The following is a 12,769-nucleotide window of genomic DNA, read 5'->3' on the forward strand; positions in this document are numbered from 1 at the left end:
ACCATAAGTTTTCAAAACGTCCGCGGAACTCCATGACTTTTTGTTTTTCAAAACAACCATCTGTTAGTGTTCATTGATAGAAGTTGTCCATGTTAGCGTTAGTCCAATGTTTACGACCTAATTACCTCTGAATGACTTGGCAGTTTTATTAAACATATTTTTATGTCAGTCTAATTTTTGTTTAGTACACCTTAGTTCTAACTGACATATGATAGAAGTGGATGTTGGGTCGTACAGTGTCACGTGTCTTTTTCTTGACCATAGATCTTTTCTTGATTTCAGTTCTTGTTGCATTTGAAATAAAAAGGGGTAAAGTGAAAGTTGTGCTATGCAAGTAGATATGGACATATGAGTTTGATTTGAATCAAAAGCGTTCTTTTTCTTTATTTGAAGCTCCCGTTTTTACTTAAATATAGTAAAATGGGTAGAATTTTTTAAGATTGAAATATTTTTATTGTTTTTTAACAAAGTTTTGTTTTATTTAATTACTAGCGGGACCCGTGCGATGCATTGGATTTGTTAAGCTAAAATAAACAATAGAAACATGTAATAGTATAAAATTGTTTTATATAATAATTAATAATCATTTATATTTTATATGCTACTTTTAATAATTTTTTACAATACAAAAATATCAATAATTAATTTTAGATAAGGTTGTTTGTCAAACATAGGGATGACAATTTTTTCTATTTCCCCAATCCCCGTTGGGTATCAGCCCTGAATGGGGTGGAGATAGGGAAATTTTCATCTCCGTTGGCAGGGACGGAGAGAGCACTCCCTGCCCCGCGAGGGCCTCGATCCCTGCCCATAGGATCCCCGCTAATATATGTGTATATATATATGCATACATTTATATATGTATATATATGTACACATACGTCTCTATGTTAATATTTTTAAAAAATGGTTGAGCATGTTTGAATCTTTTCTAATAGAATTGTAAATTTTAATTATTTTATTTTTATTTTTTAAATAAAATATAAAACAAAAACATAATGGTTGACATTATAAAGAATCACGGTGTGTGTGGATCCCCATGGAGACGGGAATGGGGATAACTTTGTCCCCGCTAGCAGGGACGGGGATGGGGATTCTCATGGGCATGGGGATGGGGAGAGGCTCTTCGTCTCCGCCCTACCTTGTTGCCATTCCTAATCAAACTAATGAAACTAACAAACCTGATTTCTAATATTTCCAATTGGCTTTGGTTCAACAATTTTCCAACCCGACTGGTTTGGATCTGTTTCGCTTTCTCCATGTGTAAACTGACTAAAATCGAATGACCCGACCATTGATATATATTAATATTTTATATTTTAAATATATTTTTTAATATAAGAAAGTGGGAAAATTAAAATATTTCTTAGGCTAAAATATATTTTTTAAATAATGCCATTGTAATTTTTTAAAAATCTAAACTTAACTTTTAAATTTAACTTTTTAAGTTTAAATCTTTTGAACCAATCGATCAAACTAAAAATTGACCCAAACTGATATAACCTAAGTGACCAACTCCCCAACCTGACCAGGTCGATCTGGTTGGCCAAACAACCTACAATTGAACTGAACCAACCCGTGAACTATAGTTTAATATCTAATAATTATTAAAAATTTATAGAAGAAAAATACAATAAATTAAATTTAAAAAGATAAACAATAATAGTTTAAACTCTAATAGTTAATAAATTTTTCTATTAAATAACAAAAAAATAGATTTATTTATAATTATTGAAAATATATTTATCACAAAAAACAATAAGTAATTATTAAAATACAACAAATATTAATTTTAGTATATATAAATGTAGTTTAAGTTTTAAAAATTATTATTAATAAACATTAATTTTTTCAATAGTTAATTTCTAGAATTATTAATTGGTTTAAATAAATTAGTTATTTACAATATTATTTATTTATCAAAATAATATCATTATTTAAATTTTAAACTATTAATTACTCATTGAATTTAATAATCCATAAAATTATAGTATTATTAATACATATATATATATATATATATTTTTTTTTTAACTATTTAAAATCTAGTTAAGTTAAATATTTCATTATTTAACTAAATATTTAAAATCTTATTCTATTTACTATAGTTGAAAGTTATTTAGTAACTATTTAAAAGATATTATTAATTGATTTTAAATATTAATTTTAGTGCTTTGTTATTTAAGATATTTAGTTATTAAAATATTTAAATAATATTTCATTTTTAATGTTAGATTTTTATTATTTGAATAACATTTAGATTGAATAATCTAGAAAATCATAATTTATATTGTTTGTATATAATTTGGTGATGAATTTTGTAAAAATATATAATTATTAATAATATGAATATTATTAAATTGACTGTAATTTTTTTGTATTTTAAATAAATATTTTAAACTTATTATAAACTTTGTTAGAATATTTAAATAAATCTTATTTTTTTTTAATTCAAACTTTCTTTAGATAGATGCAAATAAAAAGTAGGGGAGAAGATAAATAAGAATTATTAGAGGTAATTTAGGAGGGACTCTCTACTAAATTAGAGATAACTTAGGAGAAATTAGGGATAGGGGGGTTGTTTAGGAGAAATTTTAGGATATTGGATTATTTAGTTTATTGGAGAGAGAGAGAGAGAGAGAGAGAGAGAGAGTTTAGGAAGATTTTTTCATGAAAGTAGAGTTTCTAAATGGTAGTTTAAAAGTGACATAGATTAAAGAATTAAAAAATTCAAAAGAGGAGAAAATTTCTAGACTTCCTTGTTTTAATATATCTATATAGATAGATAAAAAAGTAGGAGAAAGGATAAATAAGAATAGATAATTTTGGAGATAAATATTAATCAAGGATAATTTAGAAGATAAATAAGAATTAGAGATAATTTTGGAGATAAATATGAATCAAGGATAATTTAGGAGATAAATAAGAATTAGAGATAATTTTGGAGAAAGTAGGGGATAGTGTGGGAGGTAGTTTAGGAGTAATTTTATGGGAAGTGATTTTTTTAGGTTATTGGGAAAGTGCATCTCATTGGTTGTTTAAAAAATGACATGGAATAAAAAAATAAAAAATTCAAAAAAGGAGAAAATTTCTAGATCCTTGTTTTAATATATATATATATTACATACTTCAATTATTAATTTTATAATATATTAAGTTATTATTAATTTGAATATTATGTTATAATCAATTTTCTACTTTGAAGATTTTTTTTTAAATTTATTACATAATTTTGTTATTTTAACTATTTAAAATCTACTTATGATAAATATTTAGTTATTTAAACATTTAAATAATCTAAAAAATATTTAATTTTTTGTTATTTTAGTTTTATTTAAATCTATTTCATATTATTATATATTTGAAAAACATTTAAATTGATAATTTAGAAAAAAATACAATTTAAATTGTTAGTACATAATTTCATGATATATTTTATAAAAATATAATTTTTTTTTTGTTTTTAATAAATATTTTAAAGTTATTATATAACTTTAGTGGAATATTTAAATAATTCTTAAAATTTTTAATCCAAACTTTTTTTAGATAGATATAGATAAAAAGTAGGGGAGAGGATAAATAGGAATTAAAGATAATTTAGGAGAGAAAATCCCTACTAAATTAGAGATAATTTTGGAGATAAATTGGAATTAGAGATAATTTAGAAGATAAATAGGAATTAGAGATAATTTAGAAGATAAATACAAATTAGAGATAATTTTGGAGAAAGTGGGCGATAGTGGTGGAGGTGGTATACGAGAAATTTTAGGAGACGAGATTATTTAGGTTATTAGGAAAGTACATCTCGTTGGTTGTTTAAAAAATGGCATGGAATAAAAAAATTAAAAAATAAAAAAAAAGGAAAAAATTTCTAAAACGCTTTGTTATATATATATATATATATATATATATATATATATATATATATATATATATATATATATATAGGTTTTCCATTTACAATAGAACAAAGGGTAAAATAGTAATCTACCAACATCCATTAGTCTATTTAACATCAACTTATTAACATGGGGTTTCCTCCATATTTTGTAAAGTTATGATGAGTTTAAGAGAAATGCTGAAAAGTCATGATGAGTTTTAGACAATTTTCCTAAAATTCATATATTAAGATATTTTTGTCACATGCATTCCTCCCACCAGGTAGGGGCCAAATTATTTTCGACGTTTGGCGTGTAATTTATTTCAGTTTGGGTTTTATTAGCTTATTACAACGAAGTAATTGATTAAGTCACAACATAGCTCAAGTGGGAATGCCTATTTTCGCAGAATAAACTTCATCATTTGAAGGCCTTTTCCCAATAATTGATTTAGATTCCAGTCGGTGATCCCATTTTGTCCCTTTAATAAAATTGCCTCAGATTCTTCCATGGTTTAAATCTTTAGCCCAGAAGCAGCATAAAAGCAGTTTCTATCGGCATGGTCCACTAAATCAAACGTACCGATATTAGTAGCTCTGTAGACAATGAGCAATGTGAATGCATCCAACGTCCCCTTTGGTTTGCCTTGTCCATAAGTTTCCAAATACAGAAATGTATTGGCGTGTATCGACCATTGATCGATGCAGATTGATTTTCAGGTTCCAGATATGGGGGCTATCAGAAAATTTCACTTTTAGTACCTGAATTTTAAGAGTAATGTGTAGAGGTGTAAAACGGGCACGGCTCGTGGGCGGCCCGTGGAAAGTGCGGGCTGTGCCATGCCGGTCTATGGGCCGTGCTCCCCACTGGAATAACTTGGGGGGTCGCACGACCCAGGCTCGTATTGTGTCATGCCATGCCGTGGATCAAGCCTTGGGTCAGATTGGGCCGTGCAATGGGCCAAAATTATTTATTTAAAAAAATTAATAAAAAATTTAAAATTTTAATTTTATATGAATTTTGATGTATAAAATTGCTTATATATACAATATTAAATAAATTAGTATAATAAAATTAAAAATATTTATTTTATTAATATATTATATACTATATATTATTATATAATTATAATTTATATAATATTACATAAATATATATAAAATATATATGGGCCATGCCAGCACATGCTGGGCTGTAGACCTAAAACCCCAAGCTCAGCACAACCCGCACGATCGTACCAGGCCTGGCACAACCCGTTTTACACATCTAGTAATGTCAAGTTAGTATCCGAACTTCAAAAGGTGTGATTGTAGTAGTCAACCTTTCAAAAAATGTCAACGTAATCTAAAAATGTTAGCAGATGTTATCTAATTTTCTTTACAATACCCATTGTAAAAATGGCACAAATAACATGTTTTGGCCTTTTTTTTTTGTAAATCGAACCGGTGGTACCAGTTTTCCCATTTCTCCAAATCGAAACCGAACTGGTACCACTGGTTAACCGGTCCATCGGTTTTGGTTTTTGACTGGTTCGATTCTTTGGTTTTTTTATTTTTTATATTTATAAAATATATTATATAAATATATTTTAAAATTATATTATAAATAATAAATGATATATAATATATTTATAAATAGATCATTATAAATATATGGGTAAAATACAAAAGCCTCCCCTGAGATTTCTCATAATCATAAAAACCTCCCCTCTAGTTTAACTTTAGCAAAATCCTCCCTTCTATTTTAAAAAAAATTGACCAAAAACTCCCTTCCATTAATGAACCAGATGAAAGATGAAAAATGTTAAATTGATGATATTTTTTTCAAAATACCCATTTTACCCCTATACTAGTTATTGTGTATCCGTGTTTACTAAAATACCCTTTCCCTCTCTTATTATCCTGGTTCCTGAAGAATGGGTAAGAAATGAAAGGAAGAGGGGCAACAGGAGAACGAACCAGGAAACAAATATTTCGGGAAGTGGAATGACACTCGTGAAGAAGAAAATGACTTGGGCTAGACTCTGCCTTCGGTCCCATTGGAGAACGAACGAACTCTGCTTAAGTTCTGATGGAGCGCGATCCGGCTGGTCTTAGCTGTCCGTTGCCTTGCTTCCGAACGGGGTAGCAGGGAACCTGAAACGGAGGAGATGGGAAAGCTTCGGGGGGAACCCGGTGTAGAGGCTCCGAAGCTCAAGTTAGAATCCTTCAAAAGCAAGGTAGTACCAGATAGCGCAAAGTTTGCATACCTCCGTTGTCGGGGGGCAGGGGGCTCTTATAGTCACTTCGTGTACTCGTCCCGAGGCCCTTGTCAAATCGGGTATGATTACCCTTGTGCTTGTCAATTCGGCCGTCGTCTTTTCTGCTGAGACAGAACCGTCACTGCCTAACCGTCTAACTGGAGATGGCGGCGTCAGTGGTGGTGGCAGGTGGCCGTTTAGAGTGCTGCTGCCAAACGTCAGATCCTAAGTCAGTCAGGCGTGGCGCCCTCGGGCACGGACTTCCCTAGTGTCAGGCATGGTACGACTTGTTTGGCTTTGGTGCCCAGAAGGTGATGCGAAGTGCTGAGCGAGGCGGTCTTGAGCTTGGAGGTATCTATAGGGCAGGTCAGTTTCGGTGAGGTGTATCCCGAACTGTTACAAGGTGGGTCAGTTCGGCGAAGTGTATCCCGAGCTGTTACAAGGTGGGTCAGTTCGACGAAGTGTATACCGACCTGTTACAAGGGTCAGTTCGGCGAAGTGTATCCCGAGCTGTTACAAGGGTCAGTTCGGCGAAGTGTGTCCCCTTGTTCCCGCCTAGGCTTGGCCCCTTTTGCCGAGCTGTTGTTTCTGCCATGTGTCACATGAGAGATGTTGGGCCAAATCTTCCTTCATCAATTGCCCCCCACTCCTTGCGCCGGGGGTCTTGCCATGGTGCGGGGAGTTTTCGCGAGGTAGCTGGTGGATTTGTCCCGTCCTTCGAACCTTCACTGTTTGAGACGCTTTTGCTAGGGTTCTTTTGGTTTCCGAGAAGGCTGGAAACGTGCTTACTCAAGAACGCTGGTGGTTGTGACCGCGCGTTTTAAATTTCAAACCAATTTGCGCCGCTGGGACGTGACGGCGGGTCATTTCAAAAAGGCACGCCACTGCTGTACGTGCGCGGTCGACTATCAGGGAGACGTGCGGCGCGTCAGTTTGGAAAAGACGTGTGTCGAAGCGACGTCGGTTTCAAAAAGACGCGCTGACGTTTCACTTTTTTCAGAAAGACGTGCACCAATCACGTCTCGACCTTAAGGGTTGTGCGGTCGTTAAGAACGTGGGCCGTCGGATCGTCTTCGGTCTGCACGGTCGATTCTTGGCTACTGTAGCTATAAATAGTGGGGGACCTCGGTCGTTGTCACTTCTGTGGTTTGTCTACTGAGTTCGCGTCCAACCTTTCAGCTCACGTCCAAGTCTTTTCCAGCTCGCGTCAAGGCTGGTTATACAGTTCACGGTTCTTTGGTTTTTCTTCAAACTTTCCGGTGAGTACTTTCTTGAATTCGTCTTTTCCCCAATGTCTAGCTTTGATAGCTCAGACGATTCTTCGAGTAGGGCCGATGTAGGTTCCACTAACCGAGCTGTGTCCCCAGACTGCCTCAGTGATCCTGAGGTGGAGTTTGAGGATTACGAACCAGTAGGTCGAGTCGCTTCGGGCAGTTTGGCGTCTACCTCCCGCCGAGGTCGGATGCTAGACCGGTTTGGCCCTTCGACCATGACTCCTGAGGGGCTTCAATCCATACTTCTGTCTTACAATCTTCCTGGGGGGTACACATATTTTATTCCTTCGGGTAGTTTTCCTTGGGAACACGGTCCTGACGAGATCGTGATTTTTCGAGAGCAGCTTGCTGCAGGGTTGCGACTTCCTTTCCATCCCCTTCTCGTCGAAGTCATAAACCACTTCGGTGTCACCATTGGCCAGCTTCATCCGAACTCTATTCGGAACCTGGTGGGGACAATTTCCCTTTTTTGCGAGCAGAACTTTCCCTTAGACTTAGAGATATTCTCCTCTATCTTGATGCTCAAGAGATAGGCGGGTTCTCTTCCTGGGGGGAGACGGGCGTATTACCTTTCTCCTCGCCAGGGTTTCAAGCTTCTGCACGATCTTCCTAATAAGGTCCCGGCTTGGAAGCGGGACTACTTCGGCGTGCGAAGTGCACAATGATGGCCCTTTCAGACCGGGTGGGGTGAGGCCGCTCCCGATTTGGGCGTAACTCTTGATAAAGAGACGGTGAAGGGTCTCCGGCAATGGGCACGTCAAGGCTTAAAGTGCCACCACTACTTAACGGAGGCCAAGCTTATTGCAGCCGGCCTGAGTTCGGGTAGGTTTCTGGCTATGCGGCTTCTTTTTTTTTTTTTTTTTTTATGTCGAACTCGTTTTTGTAGGTGTGATGGATGTAGAGAGAACTCGTGGGGGGCGTTTGTTCCAAGGTATGAAGAGGAGGAAGCGGGTCGCCAAGCGAACTCGTACCGAGCTGCCCCTGGATGAGGAGCCCCAAGCCTCAGACCATACGCCAGAGGATCTGCCCAGGGAGCCCGAAGTGACTCCACCGGTGCACGAGACTGCCGGGGCGCCTTACGCTGAAACCACTCATACGGGCGCTCCTGCGTACTCACTCACTCCGGGTTTGCTCATACTCGGGCTGGGCCCTCAGGCTCGGGAGCTCAAGGGGAGTTTAGGAGCGTGTTGACGCCGAACTACGCTCTTCAGAAGAGTAGGGACGCTACTTTCCCCGAGGAGGTCGCGGCGTGGACCGATCTTCCTTTGAATCAGGTCGCTTGCCGCGGCGTAACACATGCCATGGTGGTAAGTTAGATTCTGTCTTCTTTTTTTATTCTGTTGCTTCTGCTATCATTTTTGCTCACTTGTTTCTTTTGGTAGGTGAATTCTTCGATTCATGCCTTAGCGGCCCAAGTGGAGAGGAGCTCGCGACAGGCGCGAGCTGCTGAGGCTGCCACTCATGCTGCTGAAGAAGCCTTCCGTGCTGCAGAGGCAAATACCAGGGCTGCTGAGGCGGCTGCTTATGCTGCTGAAGAGGCTGCTCGCATCGCGGTGGCCAGACAGGCGAGGTCTCAGCGTGACACCGAGGCCATGGGGGTAGTTGTCAAGCATATGGCGGAATTGAAGTTGGATTTGTAGCATCAAGTCGAATATCTTCAGGAGGACATCAGGGAGAGAACACAGATTTTTTCCCAAGGCATTGAAGACGCCAAGAAGAAGGCAGTTGAAGACTACATTGCCTCCCCGTGTTTTGACGATCTGATGGTAGACTCTTACAGGAGGGGGTTCAAGTTGAGCCGGTGGATGATCCGGAATACATACCTTGACCTCGATTAAGTGCCATAACCACTTCGCGTATAACTCAGGAGATGGCCAATGCTGCCGATGGTGAGCCGGACTCTGAAGGAGAGGCAGGGCCTTCGGGTGTTGTTGAAGTGCCTTCCGATGGCGAAGAAGTGGCTCCGGGCATGTAAATTTTTTTTTTTGCCAATGTACTGTTTCTTGCAATGGAGTGTTTTTCCCCTTGCTCATCTTCCCCGAGCTGTTTCTTTGCCGGCTTTTTAAATTTCCGTGGTTTTTTATGCCGCGAATTGATTTTTTGCCGAGCTGATAATGTGCTGTCTATGCTGAAATTCCTCGGTTTGCCTTGTGGCACATAGGGCCTGATTTCGTCCACTTCGCTAGGTGGTTTATAGGTAGTATCGCCTCAAGTTCACGATGTTCCATGTTCGGGGTACTCGTTTTCCTTCCAAGGTTTCGAGTTCGTATGCGCCCCCGAGCGCTATTTTTACTTTATAGGGCCCTTCCCAATTAGGTCCAAGCTTGCCGATGCCGGGTTCAGGCACCATAATCTTACGGAGGACCAGGTCGCCGACTCGGAAGCTTCGTTGCTTTACTCTGCTATTGTAGTAGCGAGTTACCTGCTGCTGGTATGCCGCTGTTCGGATGTGCGCGAGGTCCCTTACCTCGTCTAGTAGGTCGAGGTTGGTGCGTAACTCGTCTCCGTTCGTCCGATCGTCGTATGTTTCTAATCGCAACGTTGGTATTTCGATTTCCGCTGGGATCACTGCTTCAGTGCCGTAGGTGAGGTTGAAGGGGGTTTCTCCCGTGGTTGCTTTTTCGATCGTTCGGTGAGCCCATAAGACACTTGGTAGCTCTTCGGCCCACAATCCCTTAGCTTGATCCAGACGTGCTTTCAGTCCGCGCAGGATGGCTCTGTTCATTACTTCCGTCTGACCGTTTGCCTGCGGGTGCGCGATTGACGTGAAATTTTGCCGAATCCCCATGTTCTGGCACCACTCTTGGAACTTGATATCCTCGAACTGTTTACCGTTGTTGGAGATTAGAACCCGAGGTAACCCGAACCAACATACTATGTTCTTCTAGAAGAAGTTCTGTATGTTTCGAGCCGTGACAGTTGCTAGAGGTTCGACTTCTATCCACTTCGTAAAATAATCTACCGCAACAACTAAGAATTTTCTTCTGCCTGTTGCTGGTGGGAATGGCCCTAGGAGGTCGATGCCCCATTGTGCAAAGGGCCACGGGCTGGCGAGGTATTTGAGTTCGGAGGCAGGTTGATGGTGGATGTTATCGTGCTTCTGACACTTGTCGCATTTTCTGATGAGCTCGACAGCTTCTGCCTTCATCGTTGGCCAGTAGTATCCTTGTCGAAGTGCCTTTTGGGCGAGTGCTCTGCCCCCCAAGTGTCCGCCGCACAGGCCTTCATGAGTGTCGCGGAGTACGAACTCGGCTTCGGTAGGTCGCAGGCAACGCAAATAGGGGAGCGTGTACGACCGTCGGTATAACCGTTCGTCTATTATGACGTATTTGGCCGCCTGGCGCTGCACCCTCTTGGCTGCATTGCGTTCTGCAGGGAGGGTTCCGTCTATCAAGAAGCTCGCGAGTGGATCGATCCAGCTCGGCTCTGCTTCTTAGACGGAAGCGACCTCCTCTGTCCCCCCGAGAATATTAGGCCGAGGTAAGTCTTCTATGTACACAGTTCTCATATTGTTGTGACTCGTACTGGCTAACCGGGACAGGGCGTCGGCCTCAGTGTTTTCTGACCTCGGGATTTGCCTGATGATGTGCGACCGGAAGTTGAGCAGGGCTTCTTTTACTTTGGCCAAGTATGCGATCATGGAGAGATCGCGTGTTTCGTATTCGCCGGTAACTTGGTTTACCACGAGCTGAGAATCGCTGCAGATGACCAAGTGTTTTGCCTTAACCTTTCGCGCTAGGTCCAGCCCGGCGATCAGTGCTTCGTACTCTACCTCGTTGTTGGATGCCGCGAACTCAAAGCGTAGTGCGTATTCTACTTTTGTGCCGCTCGGTCCACACAAGACTATTCCAGCTCCGCTACCTTGCCGGTTCGAGGAACCATCCACGTGAAGGATCCAGGGCTCCTCATCCCAATTCGCTCTTCGCCTTACCAGGAGAGATGCCACACTGGCTGCTACTTCACGGGATTCGGACTCTATGGGCTCAGGAGCTCCGGGTTCGCCGCAACTGGGGACCTCGGGCTCGACCTGTGGGGCTTCGTGGCTGAAAGTGCACTAGGCGATAAAATCTGCCAAAGCTTGGGCCTTGATAGCGGTTCTCAGTTTGTACTGGAGGTCGTACTCGCTGAGTTCGATGGCCCATTTTGTCAGTCGACCGGAGACTTCGGGTTTGAGTAAAACTTGTCTAAGAGGTTTGTCAGTTAGGACGATGACGGTGTGAGCCTGGAAGTACGGGCGGAGTTTACGAGCTACTATTAGTAGGGCATATGCTAGTTTTTCTATCTCCGGGTACTTTGCCTCTGCTCCCTGCAAAATTTTACTAACATAATATATGGGTCGTTGGACCCGGTCTGTTACCTTTATTAGTACCGAACTGACCGCATCGTCGCTCGCTGAGAGGTACAGTTCTAAGACCTCGCCCACCTCCGCCCGCGCTAAGGTTGGCATACTAGCGAGGTAACCTTTTAGTTCATCGAACGTGAACTGGCAGTCCTGGGTCCACTCGAACCCTTTGCTTTTGACTGCCTTGAAGAAGGGTAGGCAGCGGTCTGCTGACTTGGACAAGAAGCGGCTTAGAGCGGCTATGCGGCCGTTTAGCCTTTGAACCTCTTTTACTTTCCGAGGTGGTTTCATATCTAGAATGGTTTTTATTTTGTCCGGGTTCGCCTCAATACCGCGTCGATTGACAATGTAGCCTAGGAACTTGCCCGAGGTGACGCCGAAGACACACTTGTTGGGATTCAACTTCATGCTAAACTGACGTAGGATTTGGAAAACAGAATCTAAGTCTTGTGTTAACTCTTGTGAAAACTGAGTCTTGACGACCATGTCGTCTACATAGCACTCTATCTTCGTATCAATAATGGGCCGAAATAGCTTATTTACAAGTCTTTGGAAAGTTGCCCCGGCATTTTTTAGTCCGAAGGGCATGACTTTGTAGCAATACAGGCCGAACTCGATTATGAAGCTGGTTGTTTCCTCATCGGATGGGTCCATCCTAACTTGGTTGTAGCCCGAGTAGGCGTCCAGGAAGCTTAGCAACTCGTTTCACGAGGTCGCGTCCACTAGGCGGTCAATTCTGGGGAGGGGGAAGCAATCTTTCGGGCAAGCTCGGTTCAGGTCGGTATAGTCGACGCACATGCGCCACTTGCCGCTTGCCTTTTTTACCAACACCGGGTTGGCCACCCAGCTCGGGTAGTGGACTTCCCTTATGAAGTTTGCTGCGAGGAGCTTCTCAACCTCCTCGTCGACCGCTCTCCAGCGTTCTGGGGCTAAGTTGCGTTTCTTCTGTCTAACGGGTCTGACTACAGGGTCAGTATTAAGTTTGTGAGTTATCAGTCCGGGGCTAATGCCCGGCATGTCGGCCGCGGACCAGGCA

This window comes from Nelumbo lutea, chromosome 3 (assembly GCF_056320005.1).
Source record: "Nelumbo lutea isolate HS-2025 chromosome 3, American lotus-T2T, whole genome shotgun sequence".
NCBI lineage: Eukaryota > Viridiplantae > Streptophyta > Magnoliopsida > Proteales > Nelumbonaceae > Nelumbo > Nelumbo lutea.